The sequence below is a fragment of the Lampris incognitus genome, chromosome 7 (assembly GCF_029633865.1).
Source record: "Lampris incognitus isolate fLamInc1 chromosome 7, fLamInc1.hap2, whole genome shotgun sequence".
Taxonomy (NCBI): Eukaryota; Metazoa; Chordata; class Actinopteri; order Lampriformes; family Lampridae; genus Lampris; species Lampris incognitus.
Window position 1 is genome coordinate 25667084 of NC_079217.1, and position 17433 is coordinate 25684516.

Genomic DNA, 17433 nt, shown 5'->3' on the forward strand with positions numbered 1-17433 from the left:
TAATGCTGCTCCACTTCCATACTCTTTGCAAGCTAACCTCATACTCGAGCTTTGCCTTTTATTTGGAAGGAAAATGTTATTCACACACCACAGAGGCAATTCACTTCATAAGCTCATTAGTAGTTCATTAACGTTGTGTTTTATCTCTGTGCAAGGCATTTTTAGGTGACCTCATAAGCTTCACCTGCAAATGTAAATTAGAAACCTTTAAGCCATGGAATGGAGTATCATGTTAAGCACAAATTATTCTTTTGATATTGAACACATCCGACAGCAAATATTTTTAGTATCTGACAAAAGGACACATTTGCCCAGAGGACATGAACAACTGGGTGATATTGTTTTATCCCATCCCCGAAATCCACCAGGTATGTCTGTGCAGATGAAAGGCCATATTGATTATTGGGTACTGTAAAGCTGTTGCTTGAGCAGCTCCACTGTCAGGGGCCCCCTCCCCATGCATTAGCTAACATTTCAAAGGTAGCCTATGTAATCAAAGGGGCTAAGTCTTATGTTAAAGCATTCTGATGGGTGAGATTTGGATTTCCAATGCTGTGTATCGACACAGATAGATGGTCTCCTTGCTGCGGCCTCTCCTTGTTATTAATAGCTGCAATAGATCAATAACATATTAAAGTTGCAGAAAAATAAGGGACACGACTAGTGGACTGGACAGATGTTGCTCACTGTTTTGGAAGTAATCAGCTGTGATTGACCTCTAATTTCACAGATGGCTTCAGTTGGTATGGATACATTTTGTGTTTGTTTAGCTGAATGCAGTGCCACATCATTTGGCGAAGATTGAGCCCTGTTTGTGGTTAAACATACCGTAGAAGGTATTGAATTTTAATGAATTTATTTATTTATTTTGCCATGCATTAAGAAAGAAATGTTCTGGGGGACACTTAGACATTTTCCAGGCTCTCAAGGTGCTGCATTTTCACCGCACGCCTTAATGTCTGAGAGAACTGTAATGTAGTCTGTAAAGGACTGCGCTATTGTGTGGGCACCATAGGTTTCGCAGTGGCAGCCAATCCTTACATACCACTATGTATCATCTGGTTGATGAGCCATAAATTCCTTGGTAATGCATGAATCTCTCAAGAAAGGGCTGCGGCAGAAAACACAAAGTGATACACTGCAACCTGACATTGGCTGTCAGACGGTGGCAAAGGTTTTTGTTAGAGTAGGGGAAAATTCATTGTGAGAGGGGGGAAAAAACTCAAACGTGACATGATGTCCATCTACTTTTCAGGCATTTCCATGGGAAAGATAGCTCACAAGCCTTACTAAAATATGATCTTTCTTTCCATATCATTATCCCAGGGTGAGAATTGCTTCTCTGACACTTAAAGCCTTGATTTTTTCCCCAGCTAATTCAGCAGCTGCAACACCAGTAGGGCTCTGTACGGCCAGTCAGTGACATCCAGTGTTGAACTAAGTCACTTTTTTCACTTTTTTTGCTTTGTTAGGCACAAAGATCTGCCAGAATGAACAGCGGACAGTAAATACACATGTACTAAAATGTCAAAAGGCAGTGTAAAATACAAATTACGGCCGATGATTACACACGAGGATATCCATTTTTTTCTCTCTACAGCATGGGGTAATCATTTTCATCCCTGTGTTAATTTTGACTTTAATTGTCAATAAGGCGCACCATGGTTTATTCAAGGGAACATTTAAGCAAAGCTGTGCGCACCATCATATATGAGTGCTAGATGATGAATTTCAGTAGTTCATGAATATTGATTCAGTTAAAGAGTGGCATAGTAATCTGTCTCTGGTTGACGACTTCTCCCATCGGGCCATGCTGAAAGTGAACATTGTGTGATCTGAACCTGACACATCTTAAACCGGCGCTCTGCACCTCCACACTGGCCCTCCCCTCTGCTCGCTTGCTTGATCATCTGGCAGTGTGGCAGTTCACTTTGATTTGTGAATATGCATTTTATCAAACATCGATATGCCCTTTTGAATCATATCCAAATGGACATTTTATAGTGCTGCAGGCAAGAACGTGCTTCATGCTTGATATTCTATCCTTTTCAATGCTGAGCCAGAGAGCTTCTTATTTTCTCCGCAGCTCTTTAAAATCACAATTAGATATATGTTCCCAATTTCGTGGCCCACAATGGCACAGTCTATAATTTGTAGGCTTTCTGTTTGTGTAAATATTGCTTGTTGGGTGAAACATTGTGCACGTGTTTGGATCTTAAAGGCACTATTCGCTGCAGTGTAGATACCCCATGCTGAAGCAGACTAGTGTTGTGCACTAAATGCTCTGAGCCCCCAGTGTGTAATCCATAGCAGACAAATTGCACTCATTTCTCATGTAGGTTTTTTCAACTGCTGCGATTTGTCTTGTGGTGACAAAAGATACGGGTTGGTCAGATCCCAGGTTGCTGGGCTTTAGCAGGGTGGTCCAAAACTCCTCGTCTCCCTTTCTGACCTCTTCTTCCTCCTCTTCTTCATCTGTTTGTCTCCAGATTCCATTTTCTCTGTTACCTTGAACCTCTGACCTCCTTCTCAAAACTTCCCTCTGCATTTCCATCATTGTCCTATTGCCCCTATGTGCCCTCTTCCATATTTCTCTCCCTGCTCTCCTGCATTCTCATTTTATGCCCTCCTCCCTTCCATCCTCATTTTGAATAGGCCATTAGAAACTGGCAGCATCTACCCATTTTCTCACTGGGACCATTTCAGTGTTCTACAGTAGTTGTTCCTCAAGGAATAAGCCTTAGATTGCCAATGACCATTCCTTTGGTGTGCCCCAGCCCCAGTTTTCTTTACACTTAACCATAAAGTTGTGGTACAGCACCATATGTACCCCAGTGTCTTTCAAAGCATTCTTCCTTTTTCACTTTTACTGTTTCTCCTCCCCTCCTGCTTTCTGCTTCTCTCCCTTCTTACACATATTTCAGTCTCAATAGTTTCCCCGTAAAGTTGGAGATCAATGGCTATTCTCTCTTCCTTTCTCCTTGTTATCACTGAGCTATGTACAGCTGCAGGGCCGTCTATCATTCCCCATAGTCCTCAGCCTCATACACGTCTAGCTTAACAGGAGACCCCACCGTTTCTGTAGAGACCTCTTAATGCATGGCATAGGCAATGTGACTTTCCAATCATTTTAATTGGCTGCTGGGGGTCGTGCCTTGTGGCACATCTGCACTTCTCAGCTTGATTGACAGGCAACACCAGGGAGCAGTCATATCCTGGGTGCAATGGCAGTTTGTCCCAGCCAGTTTTTTAATCATGTTCGCCGGGCCGGGGCTGATAAGAGATGTAAGGGTGATTATGGTTCAAGGAGGACGTCCTTGCACTGGGGCCCTGGGATTATGGCTCCTCGGCGTGCATTTCAGCCGGGAATGAATACATCAGTATTCAGAAGATGACCTCCTCGGAGGGTAGAGAGTTACTGAAGAGATTTGGAAGGGAGAAGAGACTCTCCCAGTCAGAGAAGTGATATCAAATGCTTTGTGATTGTGTGTAAGATATGAAGTGAATCCATCCTGATGAGTAGACAGCACTATGGATTATAATAGCATTGTAGATATGAGCTCTGTTGACCCAACGAACTCGATTCTTACTGTTCATTGAATTTGTGAATATCATTCAGCTGAACTGAGGCTATTCCACAAAGCTTATGTGTTAATGGTGGAAAGATAAGACAATGCATATCCACATCTAATTATGTCAAGGGGCAAGGCAACGAGAGAAACTTCAGTGGTTAAGCTTGTATATAATCGAAGATTTACAGGTGGTCATAGGCTACATCTTGGGTATTTCATAGCTGTAGCGATGTCTTGGGACTAAGAGATTTAGAGAGGCATTCTGATGATCTGTGTGAATATTTTATTCTGCACCAAGTGTACAACAAGAACACACCCCAGGTGCACACCCTTTTAGGGCCAATTCACCAGTGGATAAATATAGACTGTCCCTTTGGGGATACGAGTTACAGCTCAAGCACAGCCATGTTTCTCTTGAGTCAATCAGCACATTTCCTTCCCTGCATGTCGGCCATTACAGGGGAGACACTAAATGGCCACCTGCGTGTGTACCGGTTGAACCAATCCTGGTTCTCTCTGCCTTTTGATCGGCACACACACACACACACACACACACGCACACACACACACACGCACACGCACGCACGCACGCACACACACACACACACACACACACACACACACACACACACACACACACACACACACACACAAACATGAGTCAGCAGTCCACAGATTAAAAGAAAAATAACCTTGTAGACATTAATAGTGTTTTGTTTACTTTTTAGTCCCACAGGCCCACATCTTGTAACCATTTTGTGTAAATATATAATAAACAACAACACTCAGGTTTGTGACATGACATACAGGTCTACGATTCTTCATCCAGTTGGTGTCTTTCAGAAGCAGAAATCCCATTATTCTAAGACTGGCTTGTGTTTTATGAGCTCAGTGACGGAAGGCAATTTCTTCTGCTGCGACTAAAGCTACCAGTGTTTGAGGCCTGTCATCAGTCAGTCCACGAGAAGAGACGAGAGGGACGCCATACAATGATCACCTCCTCACCACAGACCTTGACCCCAGTTTGCCATGGGTTAGTTGGTCCTATGTCACTCTTCTGTCATCCAACAGACGGAAAAAGGGGGATGTGCTGTGGGATTGTTAATGTTCATGTTCAGATCATTGTTTTAAAAGTTGTATTCATGTTTTGATTATTGTAGTCCTGACTTGGGTTCAATAACTGGATCTTTATTTACACGCTGCACTCCTTGCTTACACGATGTCAGCCAACAACCAAATAAATCCGCCCCCTCTTCCCGCTCGGCTAGCAACAACTAAAGGGGAACCAATGTGATGTACTATGATAACAACACAGCTTTTCTTCTTTTTAAAGAAAAATGGCCTTGTCTTTTCTTGTAGTCAATTATAACAAAACATTCATTTCTGACCCCTTTTTTCATCCACACACAAACTGCCTTTTAGTGACTGAAAATGCATTTCGTGTGTGGATGAAAGGCCAAAAGGCAAAAGAATAAGCTACATTTTCAAAAATATCCATGTACTTGTGGACAAGGCATTAAATAGGATGAAAACAATTACATACTTCTAAGGAAACTCAGCTAAATCAAATACAGATTACTAGTAGCAGCCATATTAATGAGTCGGATAATCTTCATTTTCTTGGTAACGCAAACTCATTTAACACTTGAGCTCAGTTGAATTGAGTACAGGTTATCAGCAGTTTCCTTTATAAATGAGTAGAATACACTTAATTTTCAAATAAAATATACCCATATTGATGAGCACATTTGTATTGCCCCTTATCACACACATCTCAAAGGCCTTTACATACCATATCACTGTAAACCATGCTACATATACTCTGCCATATCAATCCACATCAAACACACTCAGTTCTTGAACGCGTCTTTGGACTGTGGGAGGAAACTGGAGCAAACTAGGGAGCACATGAAAATTCCACATAGAGGACCGGGACCGAGATTTGAAACCGAGACCTTCTTGCGGCAAGATAGCAGTACTAACCAATGAGCCAACATCTCATCAAGAAGTCAGTGAATGAAGTTGCATTGATTTCTGTATGAGGTGCCAGAATTAAAATATTTAATTAAATTTAGCTCAATGTTATTATGATTTCTATGTCGAAACTACTGAGTCCAAGAAAATTGGATTTTACACACTTTCCTGTGAACGTCAATAATAACAAGATTACATGTTCAGGTGATATTTGGACGACAAGGCTCAAAACAGATTTAAGACAAAATATTCATTCAAATCAAGTGGTTATCAGGTGGTTTTAGTCACAGTGACCACTGAATGAACACTAATGAATGCTAAATAGTAGCCCAAATATTTTAAAGCATTAGAAATGTCTCAAAAAAAAAGCAATCAAAGGGATGAAATAGAACGAGTTGCTAAGCAGAGCATCAGCCATCTTTTGAATCATCTTCTGATGCATGTTCACACATTTTCACATACAATTTCAAAAACCTGAAATAGTTCAAGTAAACCACTCCAGCCGCAGAGGTGTTCTCCTACTGCAGCGGTGTCCATGTATACATGCAAGGTTTTCCTTCCGCCCAGTCACTACACCAGCTCAGTTCACTGAGTCCTCCCCTGTCTGGTGGATGGTGTGGTAACCAGTAAGATCAGCTGCTGTAGTGATTGGCAGGATGTAAAACCTACATACACACAGTCCATCCACCGTGGCACAGGATTGGACACCATTGTCCTTGTCACAGATAAATGATAAATGCATGCATACTTCAATCAAATTTTATTAAGACAGTCATCACATCAATTATATTACTTAAACTTGGTGAATTCTATTCAGAACAATAGTAGTATGTATACTGATGCATTTCGAGTTTTAGGAAAGGACTGATACTATTTAGGATGACACAAATAAATATCCAATAGATCAGAACTATGAGCTATATATTGAAACAACCTGATGATGCAAGACTTTTTAACGGTATACTCATCTGTATCAACATTTTCTTACACCACTACAGCAAACCCAGATCACCAGCGGTCTTCAGTCTGGATACTTGAACAACCTAAAGCACCGTGTCTAAGGACCGTAGGCATGCATGTTGGCTAGTAAAGGATCAAGAGTTCGGTGCGATAACCAGAGGCAAAACCATACAAAACCTGTATAAATGTCAATTCAAATATACACATACAGTCAGTGAGGATATGATCCGGTCAAATCGCTTTTACTTTAAACTTTGCTGAATGCTTTTCAGCGTTTCAATCTCATCTTGGTTAAGGCAATAAAACAGGGCATTGCAGTTATCAAGATGAGAGCATATGCAGGCAGGCAAGATCATTTCAGTGATATTTCTGTCATTTTCTCTGACATTGAAGACAGATTGATTTCTGCATTGTTGCTGAGATTAAAAAAAAGGTTTTTAATGTCGCAATATGAATGATCTAAATCCCAGAGATTGATTCAAAATGAAAGACAGTAACCCTATAATGTCGACACCCTCTCTATCACTAAACATGTAGAACATGGTTGAATTTGAGTTTTACTTATTACTGTTGTTTCTGCTGGTAAAGGTTTTTTACTAGTTCTGCCATATCTGCTTGTTAGCCACAACAACTTCGCTTCCTATTTAAACTTCCTCCCACTTGCCTCCTTCCTTTGCATTTGGCTGCCACATTAAACATGCAGAATGCAATGCAACTTTATCATTTTTTCCCAGTGAAATGCTTCCTGATAGTAACCATTAAAATGTTAGATATATATGACTTAGGTATACGTGACTTGCTTTACAGTGAAAGAAAGGACTGAAAAGTATGTATGCATGAAGGTTTCCAGGATTTCAATAATAAGACTCGAGTCAAATAATACTCCAAATGTCTTGGCATCATGCTCAATGCTCTGGATTGGTGGCTCGACGGCAGGCTGAATTTGGTTAGAAATGACATTTATCTAAGGAGACATACTAATGGAAGAGTTGGATATGAGTTTTTAATAGAATGATGGTATCAAGCGTTGATGAGCATAAGATTATTTTAGCAAATTAATAACTCATGAGTGTGGAAAAATGAACCACGACTTGAACCAGAATTTATAATTTAGTTCAACATAAGTTGCGAGCATTTTGACTGTTAAAGGTGTGGGGACGAACAGTGTATTCAGAATGAGTCACGTCAGCTTGAAATAAATATGTCACACTGATGTTCAGAGACTATAGCAGGGAGTAGACCACAGGCAAAAACTGTATTCTAGCTCTAAAATACTCAGTATTATTTGAAAATTCAGAGTTAAAACTGATGTATGAATGTTGATGGGCGGATTTTAAAGCGGCAGTAGATAACTTTTTTGCTTTAACGTATTATGAAGTAAATGTTGATTGCAGTGATAATGGCTATAGAATAATGAAACCATGGGCGTTTACATTGGTTCCCTATAAGCCTCGTGTAGCGAATGGGGGGAGGGGCAGCCCGAGAACCGCCACAGCGGGGACGCGAATCCGTATGTCCTGCACCGCGGGCGACAACATTAACCAGTCGACTTATCCGTACACGTTACACCCCTCTTTCAGGAAGCTCGTCTTTCAGCGTATCATCAGCTCCCTCACGCCTCTGGGCGCACGCGCTTTCGATGACCTCACGGCCTTACCATCCCACTTTTGACACCAATGTAGCGAATTAGGGGGGCGGCCCGAGAACCGCCACAGCCGGGACGCAAACCCGTATCTCCTGCACCGCGGGCGACAACGTTAACCAGTCGACTAAAGGGTCCGTGTCTACTTAACCGTGCACGTTACACTCGCTTTCACTATGTACTTCCGTCTGCCACCGGGTACGATCTCGCGGGAAAATGAAGGCTCGATTTACGGCACAAAGGAAGTGCGTCAACAATTGTGCAACCAAAATAGGAAGAGAACAGAGCTTCGGTTTCCCCCGGTAGCTATCCTTGTCAATAGCGGAAATGGGGGATGGTGGAACAACTGAAGTGACAGTGGAAACTCTACCCAGCAAGAGAAAATAACCCCGTTGACAGAGGACGCAGAGAAGGAAAGTGATAGAAACAAAGATATAAAATGATTGAACCTCGAATGGATATAAGCGAGCTCCGGTGTAGTGTCGCACTCCGTTTGCCTGTCGAGATCTGTTTCCCCCTAGTCAGACAAAAGCATTCACATGGAAACAGGTTAGCTATCGGTTACGATTAGGTTAAGGTAAGCGTTAGGGTGAGGTTGAAGTTAATCAAGCATCCCGGTGTCTTATTGTACTCTGACGAGGCGGAAACAGATCTCGACGGGGAAACAGAGTTTGATCCGGAGACTTGAGAGGATTCCAACCCGACATTCAGTTGGTATTACTTCTACTGGCTCAGTAAGTAACACAACCTGCATACTTATTAATGCTACCAGATGTTTTACTCAACCTTTATGACAGCACTGAGATTGAGGTTTCTAATTCAAATTGGGATTCTTACGGTTGTTTCTTGCTTTGGACAGAACTTTGCCAGGATGCTAATGACTGGCTCACGAACAATAAAAATACCTGTAAACATTGGAGGCGAAGTTGAAAAGTTGTCTACTTGGCACCTTAATACCAGCCTGAAAAAAAAATGTAATCATTATACAGAACAAACAAAGACAAAAAGAATGCAGACAGGAAGCCAATTTTATTTTCAGGAGGACTGAACACAACTAAACAAAGAACAGATTCTTACCTGCATATGTTTAACATTTCCACCTCAAAATTGGATGTCTATGGTTATAAAAGGGCTGCATCTAAAATGCATTGAAAGTAACAGCTTGCCCAACAAACTGACCAATAGTCCTGGTAGAACTGATAAAGCCATAGCCTAAAGTCAAATTTCACAGGAGCAATACAATCTTTTGAAAATAAAGGTCTTACTGGAGTATGATCTCATTTTTAGGAGGATCAGCTTTACATTAATGGACCGAGGCGTAGCTGGAGCTAATGAAACCTGCTGGAGGTTCTGTTCAGTGAAAATATCTTTATGTTAGACGCAGCTCTAACAAATGCAAAGGCCAATCTCTACCTTACAGAATTGTCATGCAGCAAACGTCTTAAAAAGAGTTCAAAGCAAGGTCTGTGTTGAGTGCCACGATACTGAAACAAGTCATTTGCACATGTACACATCCATAACCCCCCCACCACCAACACCAACAACAACACCAACAACAACAACAATATGCCAGTGTACGTAGACGCGTGCACGTTTATGCAAATAGACACATCGAGTACATGTGCATATGTGCATACACCCAAATCCTATGGTTTATGGACTGAGTGATGTCTTTTAAACCTATTTTCTTCCTCTTTTCCTGGACGTGTCCAAAGGAGTTGAATCAAGTGCAACTGGACTTGGTATATATTTCCTGGATGTGGAATCACTCTCTGGATAATTGTCTTTCATGAGTAGAAATACTGGGAGGGATCGAGGAAAAAAGGCGATTGCTAAGAAACGTGAAAGCATGAAATCCTTTATCATTACAAAACCATCGTTTCTGACCTTTTCAAGCATGATATTCATGAATTCATGGATGAGTTTTTTCTATAGCTTACATTTCATCATGCTGTTTCATTAAGAACAGTGATGTGAACAAGGCTATTGGTCTTTACACTTGTCAGCTCAGCGGCTAATTGGACTATCATCCCTTTCATAGTCACTGTAATTGAACACAAACAAAACATCACAGTGTGAAATAGGGTTACCATGCTAAATCTGTTGTAAGATTTACATAGTGAAGACCAGGATTCAAATGTGAGACTAGCATGCATTATTGTATTATGCCATATTCAGTTTTAATTGCTCAAATCCTAAATGAGCCATGAATGACATTATGGATATAGTATCTGGAAATTACCTATCCCAAACATCGGGCTGAATGGACCGGCCATTTGTACAGCTCTGTTCATAACGTGGGCGTATGAACTATCGAAGGAATCTTGTGGCATTCACCAATTTTCTCTTATTTTGGGTGCGTTTATTGAATAGATTAAAATGCAAGAAAGATGGGGCGTCCGGTAGCATGGTGGTCCATTCTGTTGCCTACTAACACGGAGATCGCCGGTTCGAATACCCGTGTTGCCTCTGGCTTGCTGCTCAGTTGAGTAATTAGATGCCAGGCATCTGCATTGCAACTATGAGTCTGCTTTCATCTTCCTCTTTTACTTTATCTTATTTTTTACTTTTATTTTGTTTGTGTGTTTGTTCGCATTATTTATTTATTCATTCCGTTTTTGTTTTTTTTTTGGTCATGATTAAAATTTACTGATATGGTGAGGCTTCATTATAAGCCCTCCTCGGGTTTCTTACCTCACCAGCACATTCTTTTTTCTCTCTCTTTCCTTGTGGAAAATGTCTTTATGTACTTGATTATCGTATTTTTGTGTAAACCAATAAAATAGAATAAAAAATAAATATGGTCGGGTGTCCCTACAGACACAACTGGCCTTTTGTCTGTGGGTGGGAAGCCGGATTTGGGTATGTGCCCTGGTTGTTGCACTAGCGCTTCCTCTGGTCGGTCAGGGCGCCTGTTTGGGTGGGAGGGGAGGGGAGGACTGGGGGGAATAACTTGATCCTCCCACGCGCTACGTCCCCCTGGCGAAACTTCTCACTGTCAGGTGAAAAGAAGCGCCTGGCGACTCCACGTGTATCGGAGGAGACATGTGGTAGTCTGCAGCCCTCCCCTCCCCGGATCGGCAGAGGGGGTGGAGCAGTGACCGGCACGGCTTGGAAGAGTGGGGTAATTGGCCAAATACAATTGGGGAGAAAAAAAAGGGGGAGGCATACATTTTTTTTTAAGAAAGATGCAGACAAAGTCCATGAGTTATTAGTCTTCCCTGTGGAAAGGCTAAATTTTGATATTGTAGAACATACAAAGTACATGTAGACCAAAATAAATATAAGTAAAATAAACAATGGCTTGTTTTTCATTACTTAACGACCGGATTGATTGAAACCAAAAAGTTCCCTCTCTGGATGATAACTCTTTTCCTTTCTGTCCATTGTCAGAAGGCCTTTTGCATACCCATCAATTATGACTGTAGTCCAGAAGGAAACCAAAGGGACATGGGATGAAGCTGCACTCTGGACGTCTTGCATAACTCGAACAGATAAGACTTTTTCAAGTTCCTGATTGTATGAAATCTTCAGATCAGGGTTTTTATATCTCTATGTGCGGTCTGACACCCCTGCTGTGATTTCTGAATGTTACAATGTGCAGTGTTACAATGTCATTTAGCAGACGCTTTTATCCAAAGCGACGTTCATCTGAGAGTTAATACAATGCAAGCAAGGATCTAGTGAGGAGACAACAACGCAAGCAAGTGTTAAAAACTAGGTTCAAGTCCGATAGGACATAAGTGTCAACAGGCTTTGCATAAAGGCAATGGAAGTGGCGCTGTTCATAAGATAGCTTGATCTTTAGCCTCTTAAAGATGGAGAGGGACTCAGCGGATCGAGTGGAGTTTGGTGACTCATTCCACCACCGGGGAACTACAGAAGAGAAGAGTCTGGCTAGTGACCCAGGGCCCCGTTGTGGCGGAAGTGCCAGGCGCCTTTCATTAGCAGAGCATAGTGAGCGGGAGTGAGTGTAGACCTGAATGAGGGAGCTCAGGTAGGCGGGAGCCATTTGAGCCATTTTAGTTGCTGTTTCGTAAAGCGAGCGTCAAGGTTTTGAATTCGATGCGGGCAGCAGCTGGGAGCCAGTGGAGGGATATGAACAGCGGAGTGACGTGTGTGGTTTTGGGTTGGTTGAAGACCAGACGCACCGCCGCGTTGGGGATCATTTGCAGAGGTTTGAGAGTGCATGCAGGAAGACCTGTCAGAAAGGAGTTGCAGTAGTCGTGATATTACAAGAGCCTGTACCAGGAGTTGTGCTGCTCAGACAGGTAGGGTCTAATTTCCCTGATATGGTATCGGGCAAATCGGCGCGACCGAGCAGTCGAGGCCACGTGAACCTGTAAGGTTAGCTGGTCATCAATCACAGCAGGCAGGTTTCGGGCAAACTTTGTGAGCATGAGGTGGGTTGATCCGAGCTGGATATTGAGCTGTTGTTGTAAGGATGGACTGGCTGGGATGACAGGGAGCTCAGTCTTAGATAGGTTAGGGCAAGGTGGCGTTTTTAACCCATGCAGAGATATCTGCAAGGCATGACGATATCCGTGCGGAGACAGTGAAGGTCATCTGGCGGGAATGATAGGAAGAGCTAGGTATCGTCTGAGTATCGTGAATGTCTTTTTCTTTCAGAATTGTTTTTTTTAAACATTTTATCAATATTGAGTTTTGTTTTTTATCGTATGGAAATAATAATCGGCTGGTCCGTATATGATCCTTTTTGAGGCATTGAGGTTTACTGGCATATATGTTTAACTAAAAAAAAACAAAAAACAAGTGCCGTCCCATATTCACAACCCTTGTGTACATACGAATGTGGATGATTTTGAACGTTTCCTGAATCTGATGTGGATGATGTGGATTTCTCGCTTGCCTCATAAATGTAAGAACAAGTTGAAATGTTCCTCCATCATGTCAGTTGAGCTAACAGTGTTTCGCAAGCTCATCTCTACTCTGTGAAAGGCATCAACATACTTTCATATTTCAGGACAACAAACTTGAATAATTGACACTGTGTAGTGGTTATAGGGATACATAATTCCCCTTATTGAGCTTGTAGGAACGTTTGTTTACAGCTGCTGTTTTCTCGGTTCGTGTTTACAGTGATACACTTCCGCTGTGCAGGTTTTGTCGTTGTTGTTATGGTGAAGGAATAAATGGTGCACGTTGTGTAGCCGAAAGAGAAAGTTGTCACGACTCCTGATTGAGCTCCTCTACAACTGTCAAAATATTGGTAGAGTCATATATCCAGCGGCATATATTTTGGGGACCTTAATTGTAAAATCAGTTATCAGTTCTTAAGGACAACTTGATTTTTAGGCTTGTTATTGTGATGTTCAGTATTAGGGGAATACACCTTTAAGGACACAGGGAGTTATGGGATAGTAAACAGAGCAGCCACGGGAGCGGGGAGGTAGACGAGAGTCAGTTGGATTATGGGCACGTTATGCATGGAGCGAAATAAACATGCTGAAGTTCCACGGCTAATTCAGAAACGGTGTTATCATCTGTGAGAGTGAAAAGAAGGTCATTACAATGGCGACGAGGACTTTGTGGATTGACGGAACCTGCACTGCGGAATTGAATTATGAACTCTAATCAGTAGTAACAAAAGGGTAGTAACGTTCAGCTAACTGCATTAGCTGAGCTAGCTAGCACGAATCAGCAAGTTCATCCAAGTCATCCGCCATCTCATCATGGCAAAGTTTTTCGCGTCGAGCGACGTGTACCCGGCATTTGATATCCGTGGAGGTGCCCCGGGGACGTTGGGACCTAGATGGGAGAAATGGAAGGCTCGTTTCGAAAATTTCTTGTTGGCCATGGACATCAAAGACAATACTAGGAAACGTGCCATGCTACTTCATTATGCGGGCGAACAGGTATATGACATTTTTGTGATGCTGCCTGATAAGGGAGACGCTAAAGACTTTGATAAAGCTGTTAAGGCACTTGAGACTTATTTTTCACCAAAGAGAAATGTGGATTTTGAGGTGTACAAGTTTAGGCAATCTACACAGTCTGAAAATGAAACCGTTGGGGAATACTACGTCCGCTTATGCACACTTGCAGTATCCTGTGAGTTTTCTGATGTTGACGCAGAAATAAGACACCACATTGTGCAAACCTGCGTATCGCACAAGCTTAGGAGAAAAGCTCTCACTGATCCCACGGTGAATCTGACAAAACTCCTGGAACTAGCCAGGCTGGAAGAAGCGTCTGAACAACAAGCACGTGAAATGGAGAAACGATCAGACACCGTTTCGGATGGTATTTTGGCTCTGCGCCACCGAGAGCGCAGGAATCAGCGGGCTAGGCAACTTACTCATTCTGCCTGGCAGCCTGCACATACGGCCCCAGCTGCGCACGGACGTGAGTGCTTCAACTGCGGTGGCTCATTCCCTCATCAAGGTGACTGCCCAGCACGTGGGCTTGCATGTCGCAATTGTGGCAAACGAAATCATTTCTCAAAAATGTGCCGGTCGCGCCCAAGACAAAGTGTGAACTATGTACAATGTCAACAGTCAGATGACACCTCAAAATCAAATGCCCACTCACCGCGTCCCAATGAAGACAGCACAGACCACTTCCCCAGATATCTTTTTACACTGAAAGACCCAGCTATCACAGCGCCAAAACAGACCATTCAGATAAATGGGTCGTCTCTCGAAGTGCTGGGAGATACAGGAGCTTCAGTCAATGTAATGGACTATTGCACATTTCAATCACTCCCAGCCCGCCCAGTACTGCAGAACACATCAGTCCAGATTTTTGCTTATGGCTCCCGCACGCCTCTGCCAATGCGCGGGCAATTCTGCTCACAACTCAGCTTCCGAGACAGAATTATCAGAGAAACATTCTTCGTGGTCGACAAGCCAGTGATTCCTGTAGTAAGCTGCCAGACAGCAGTTGCCCTCGACCTAGTCCGCCTGGTCAACAATGTACATGTGCCGCTCATGCTCCAAAAAAAATCCCCCGCCATTTTTCAAGGCATTGGAAAGCTCAAGGATCACCAAGTGAAAATCCACATTGACACTACAGTGCAACCCGTGGCTCAACAACACAGGCGCATCCCCTTCCACATGAGACAGCTAGTGGAACAGGAGCTGGAGAAACTAGAGGTGCTAGACATCATCGAACGTGTTGAAGGCCCCACGCCATGGGTCTCTCCGGTGGTAGTAGCTCCAAAGCCCAAACAACCAGGAAAAATCAGACTGTGCGTTGACATGAGACGCCCAAACAAAGCCATCAAGCGTGAGAGGCACCTCACTCCCACAGTGGACGACATTCTAGCAGACCTCAATGGGGCAAAAGTGTTTTCCACACTTGATCTGACAGCTGGCTACCAGCAGATTGAACTCCATCCTGACTCCCGCTACATAACAACCTTCACAACACATGAGGGCCTGAGGCGCTACAAACGACTCAACTTTGGGATATCTTCAGTGGCAGAGATTTTCCAAAACACCATTAGAGAGACACTGTCTGACATCCCGGGTGTTCTGAACGTCCGTGATGACATGCTGGTGTATGGCACTAGCCAAGAAGAACATGACAAGAACCTAGAGGCAGTCCTTACGCGTCTCAGTGAATGTAACCTCACACTCAATGCTGACAAATGTGACTTCAACAAGACCAAGGTGGAGTTTTTCGGATATGTATTCTCAGGTCAAGGCATCTCAGTGGTCCCCAAGAAGGTGGCTGCAGTCAAGGAGACCCCAGCCCCACGGAACCCAGGAGAGGTCAGAAGTTTCCTTGGCCTTGTCACATACTGTGGTCGTTTCATTCCAGGTCTAGCCACCCTGACACAGCCTCTCAGAGAGCTCACAAAGAAAGACCAGCTGTGGGACTGGTCCCCAACCCACCAGACAGCTTTTGACAAACTCAAAAATGCACTGAGCAGCGACACAGTCATGGCCTATTTTGACCAATCGAAACACACAGAAGTTGTTGTGGACACAAGCCCTGTAGGCCTAGGGGCTGTTCTTACCCAAACTGACTCTGATGGTACACTGCACACACTTGCCTATGCCAGCAAAACACTGTCACCTGTAGAACAGTGATACTCACAGACTGAGAGGGAGGCTTTAGCTATAATCTGGGGCTGCCTTCATTTCCAGCTATATCTACTCGGATGCCCATTCACAGTGGCTACTGACCACAAGCCGCTGGTGCCCATGTTTAACAAGCCATCTTTCTCTCCCCCTCCCAGAATTGAACGCTGGCTACTAAAGCTACAGAACTTCAACTTCTCTGTGACCTACAAGGCAGGTGTTGGTAACCCAGCAGACTACTTCTCCAGACACCCAGTCCCCACACACGAGTCGAATAGCACACATGCCACCGAGCTGGCTGAAGCACACGTGCGTTTCATCATTGACCATGATGTTCCCCGTGCTATGACACTGCAGGAGATCCACACTGCCTCACAGTTTGACCCATGCCTCCAGCGGGTCATAGCTGCGGCCAGAACAGGACAGTGGCACACTCTTCTGGAACAGACAGCAGACATGTCTCCAGCCCAAAAATCACTCCTCCGATGTTTTCATGCACAGAGGTCAGAGCTCATGGTGTCCACATCTGATCTCCGTCTCAGAGTTAACAAGCTGGTAATACCCTCATCCCTGCATAACCGAGTGATTGACATTGCTCACGAAGGCCACCAGGGGTTGGTAAAGACAAAGAAACTTTTGAGGGAAAAAGTGTGGTTCGCTGGTATAGACCAAAAGACAGAAGACTGCCTCAAAACCTGTCTTGCTTGCTAAGCAGTGACAAACACAACACAATCTCACACACCACTCCAGATGACTCCCCTTCCAGCTGCACCCTGGACTGAGGTGAGTGTGGATTTCTGCTCATTGCCAAATGGAGAGTACTTACTTGTAGTGATGGACGATTATTCAAGGTTCCCGGTGGTGGAGAAGGTGTCCACACATCTGCAAAAGCTGTTATACCAAAGCTAGACAGCATGTTCTCATTATTTGGCATCCCAGAAGTTGTCAAGAGTGACAATGGTCCTCCTTTCAATTCTGAGGACTTCTCCAGGTTTGCTTCATACCTAGGCTTCTGCCACAGAAAGATAACCCCTTATTGGCCCCAAGCAAATGGGGAGGTTGAGCGCTTTATGAAAACGTTGAAAAAAACGAACCAGATTGCCAAACTTGAATGCAAAAACACTCAACAAGCACTGAATCGCTTCCTGAGAGCATACAGAACAACCCCACACAGCATCACTGGGAAACCACCTGCCACAGCCATCTTTAGCAGGCAGGTGCGCACAACACTACCCAA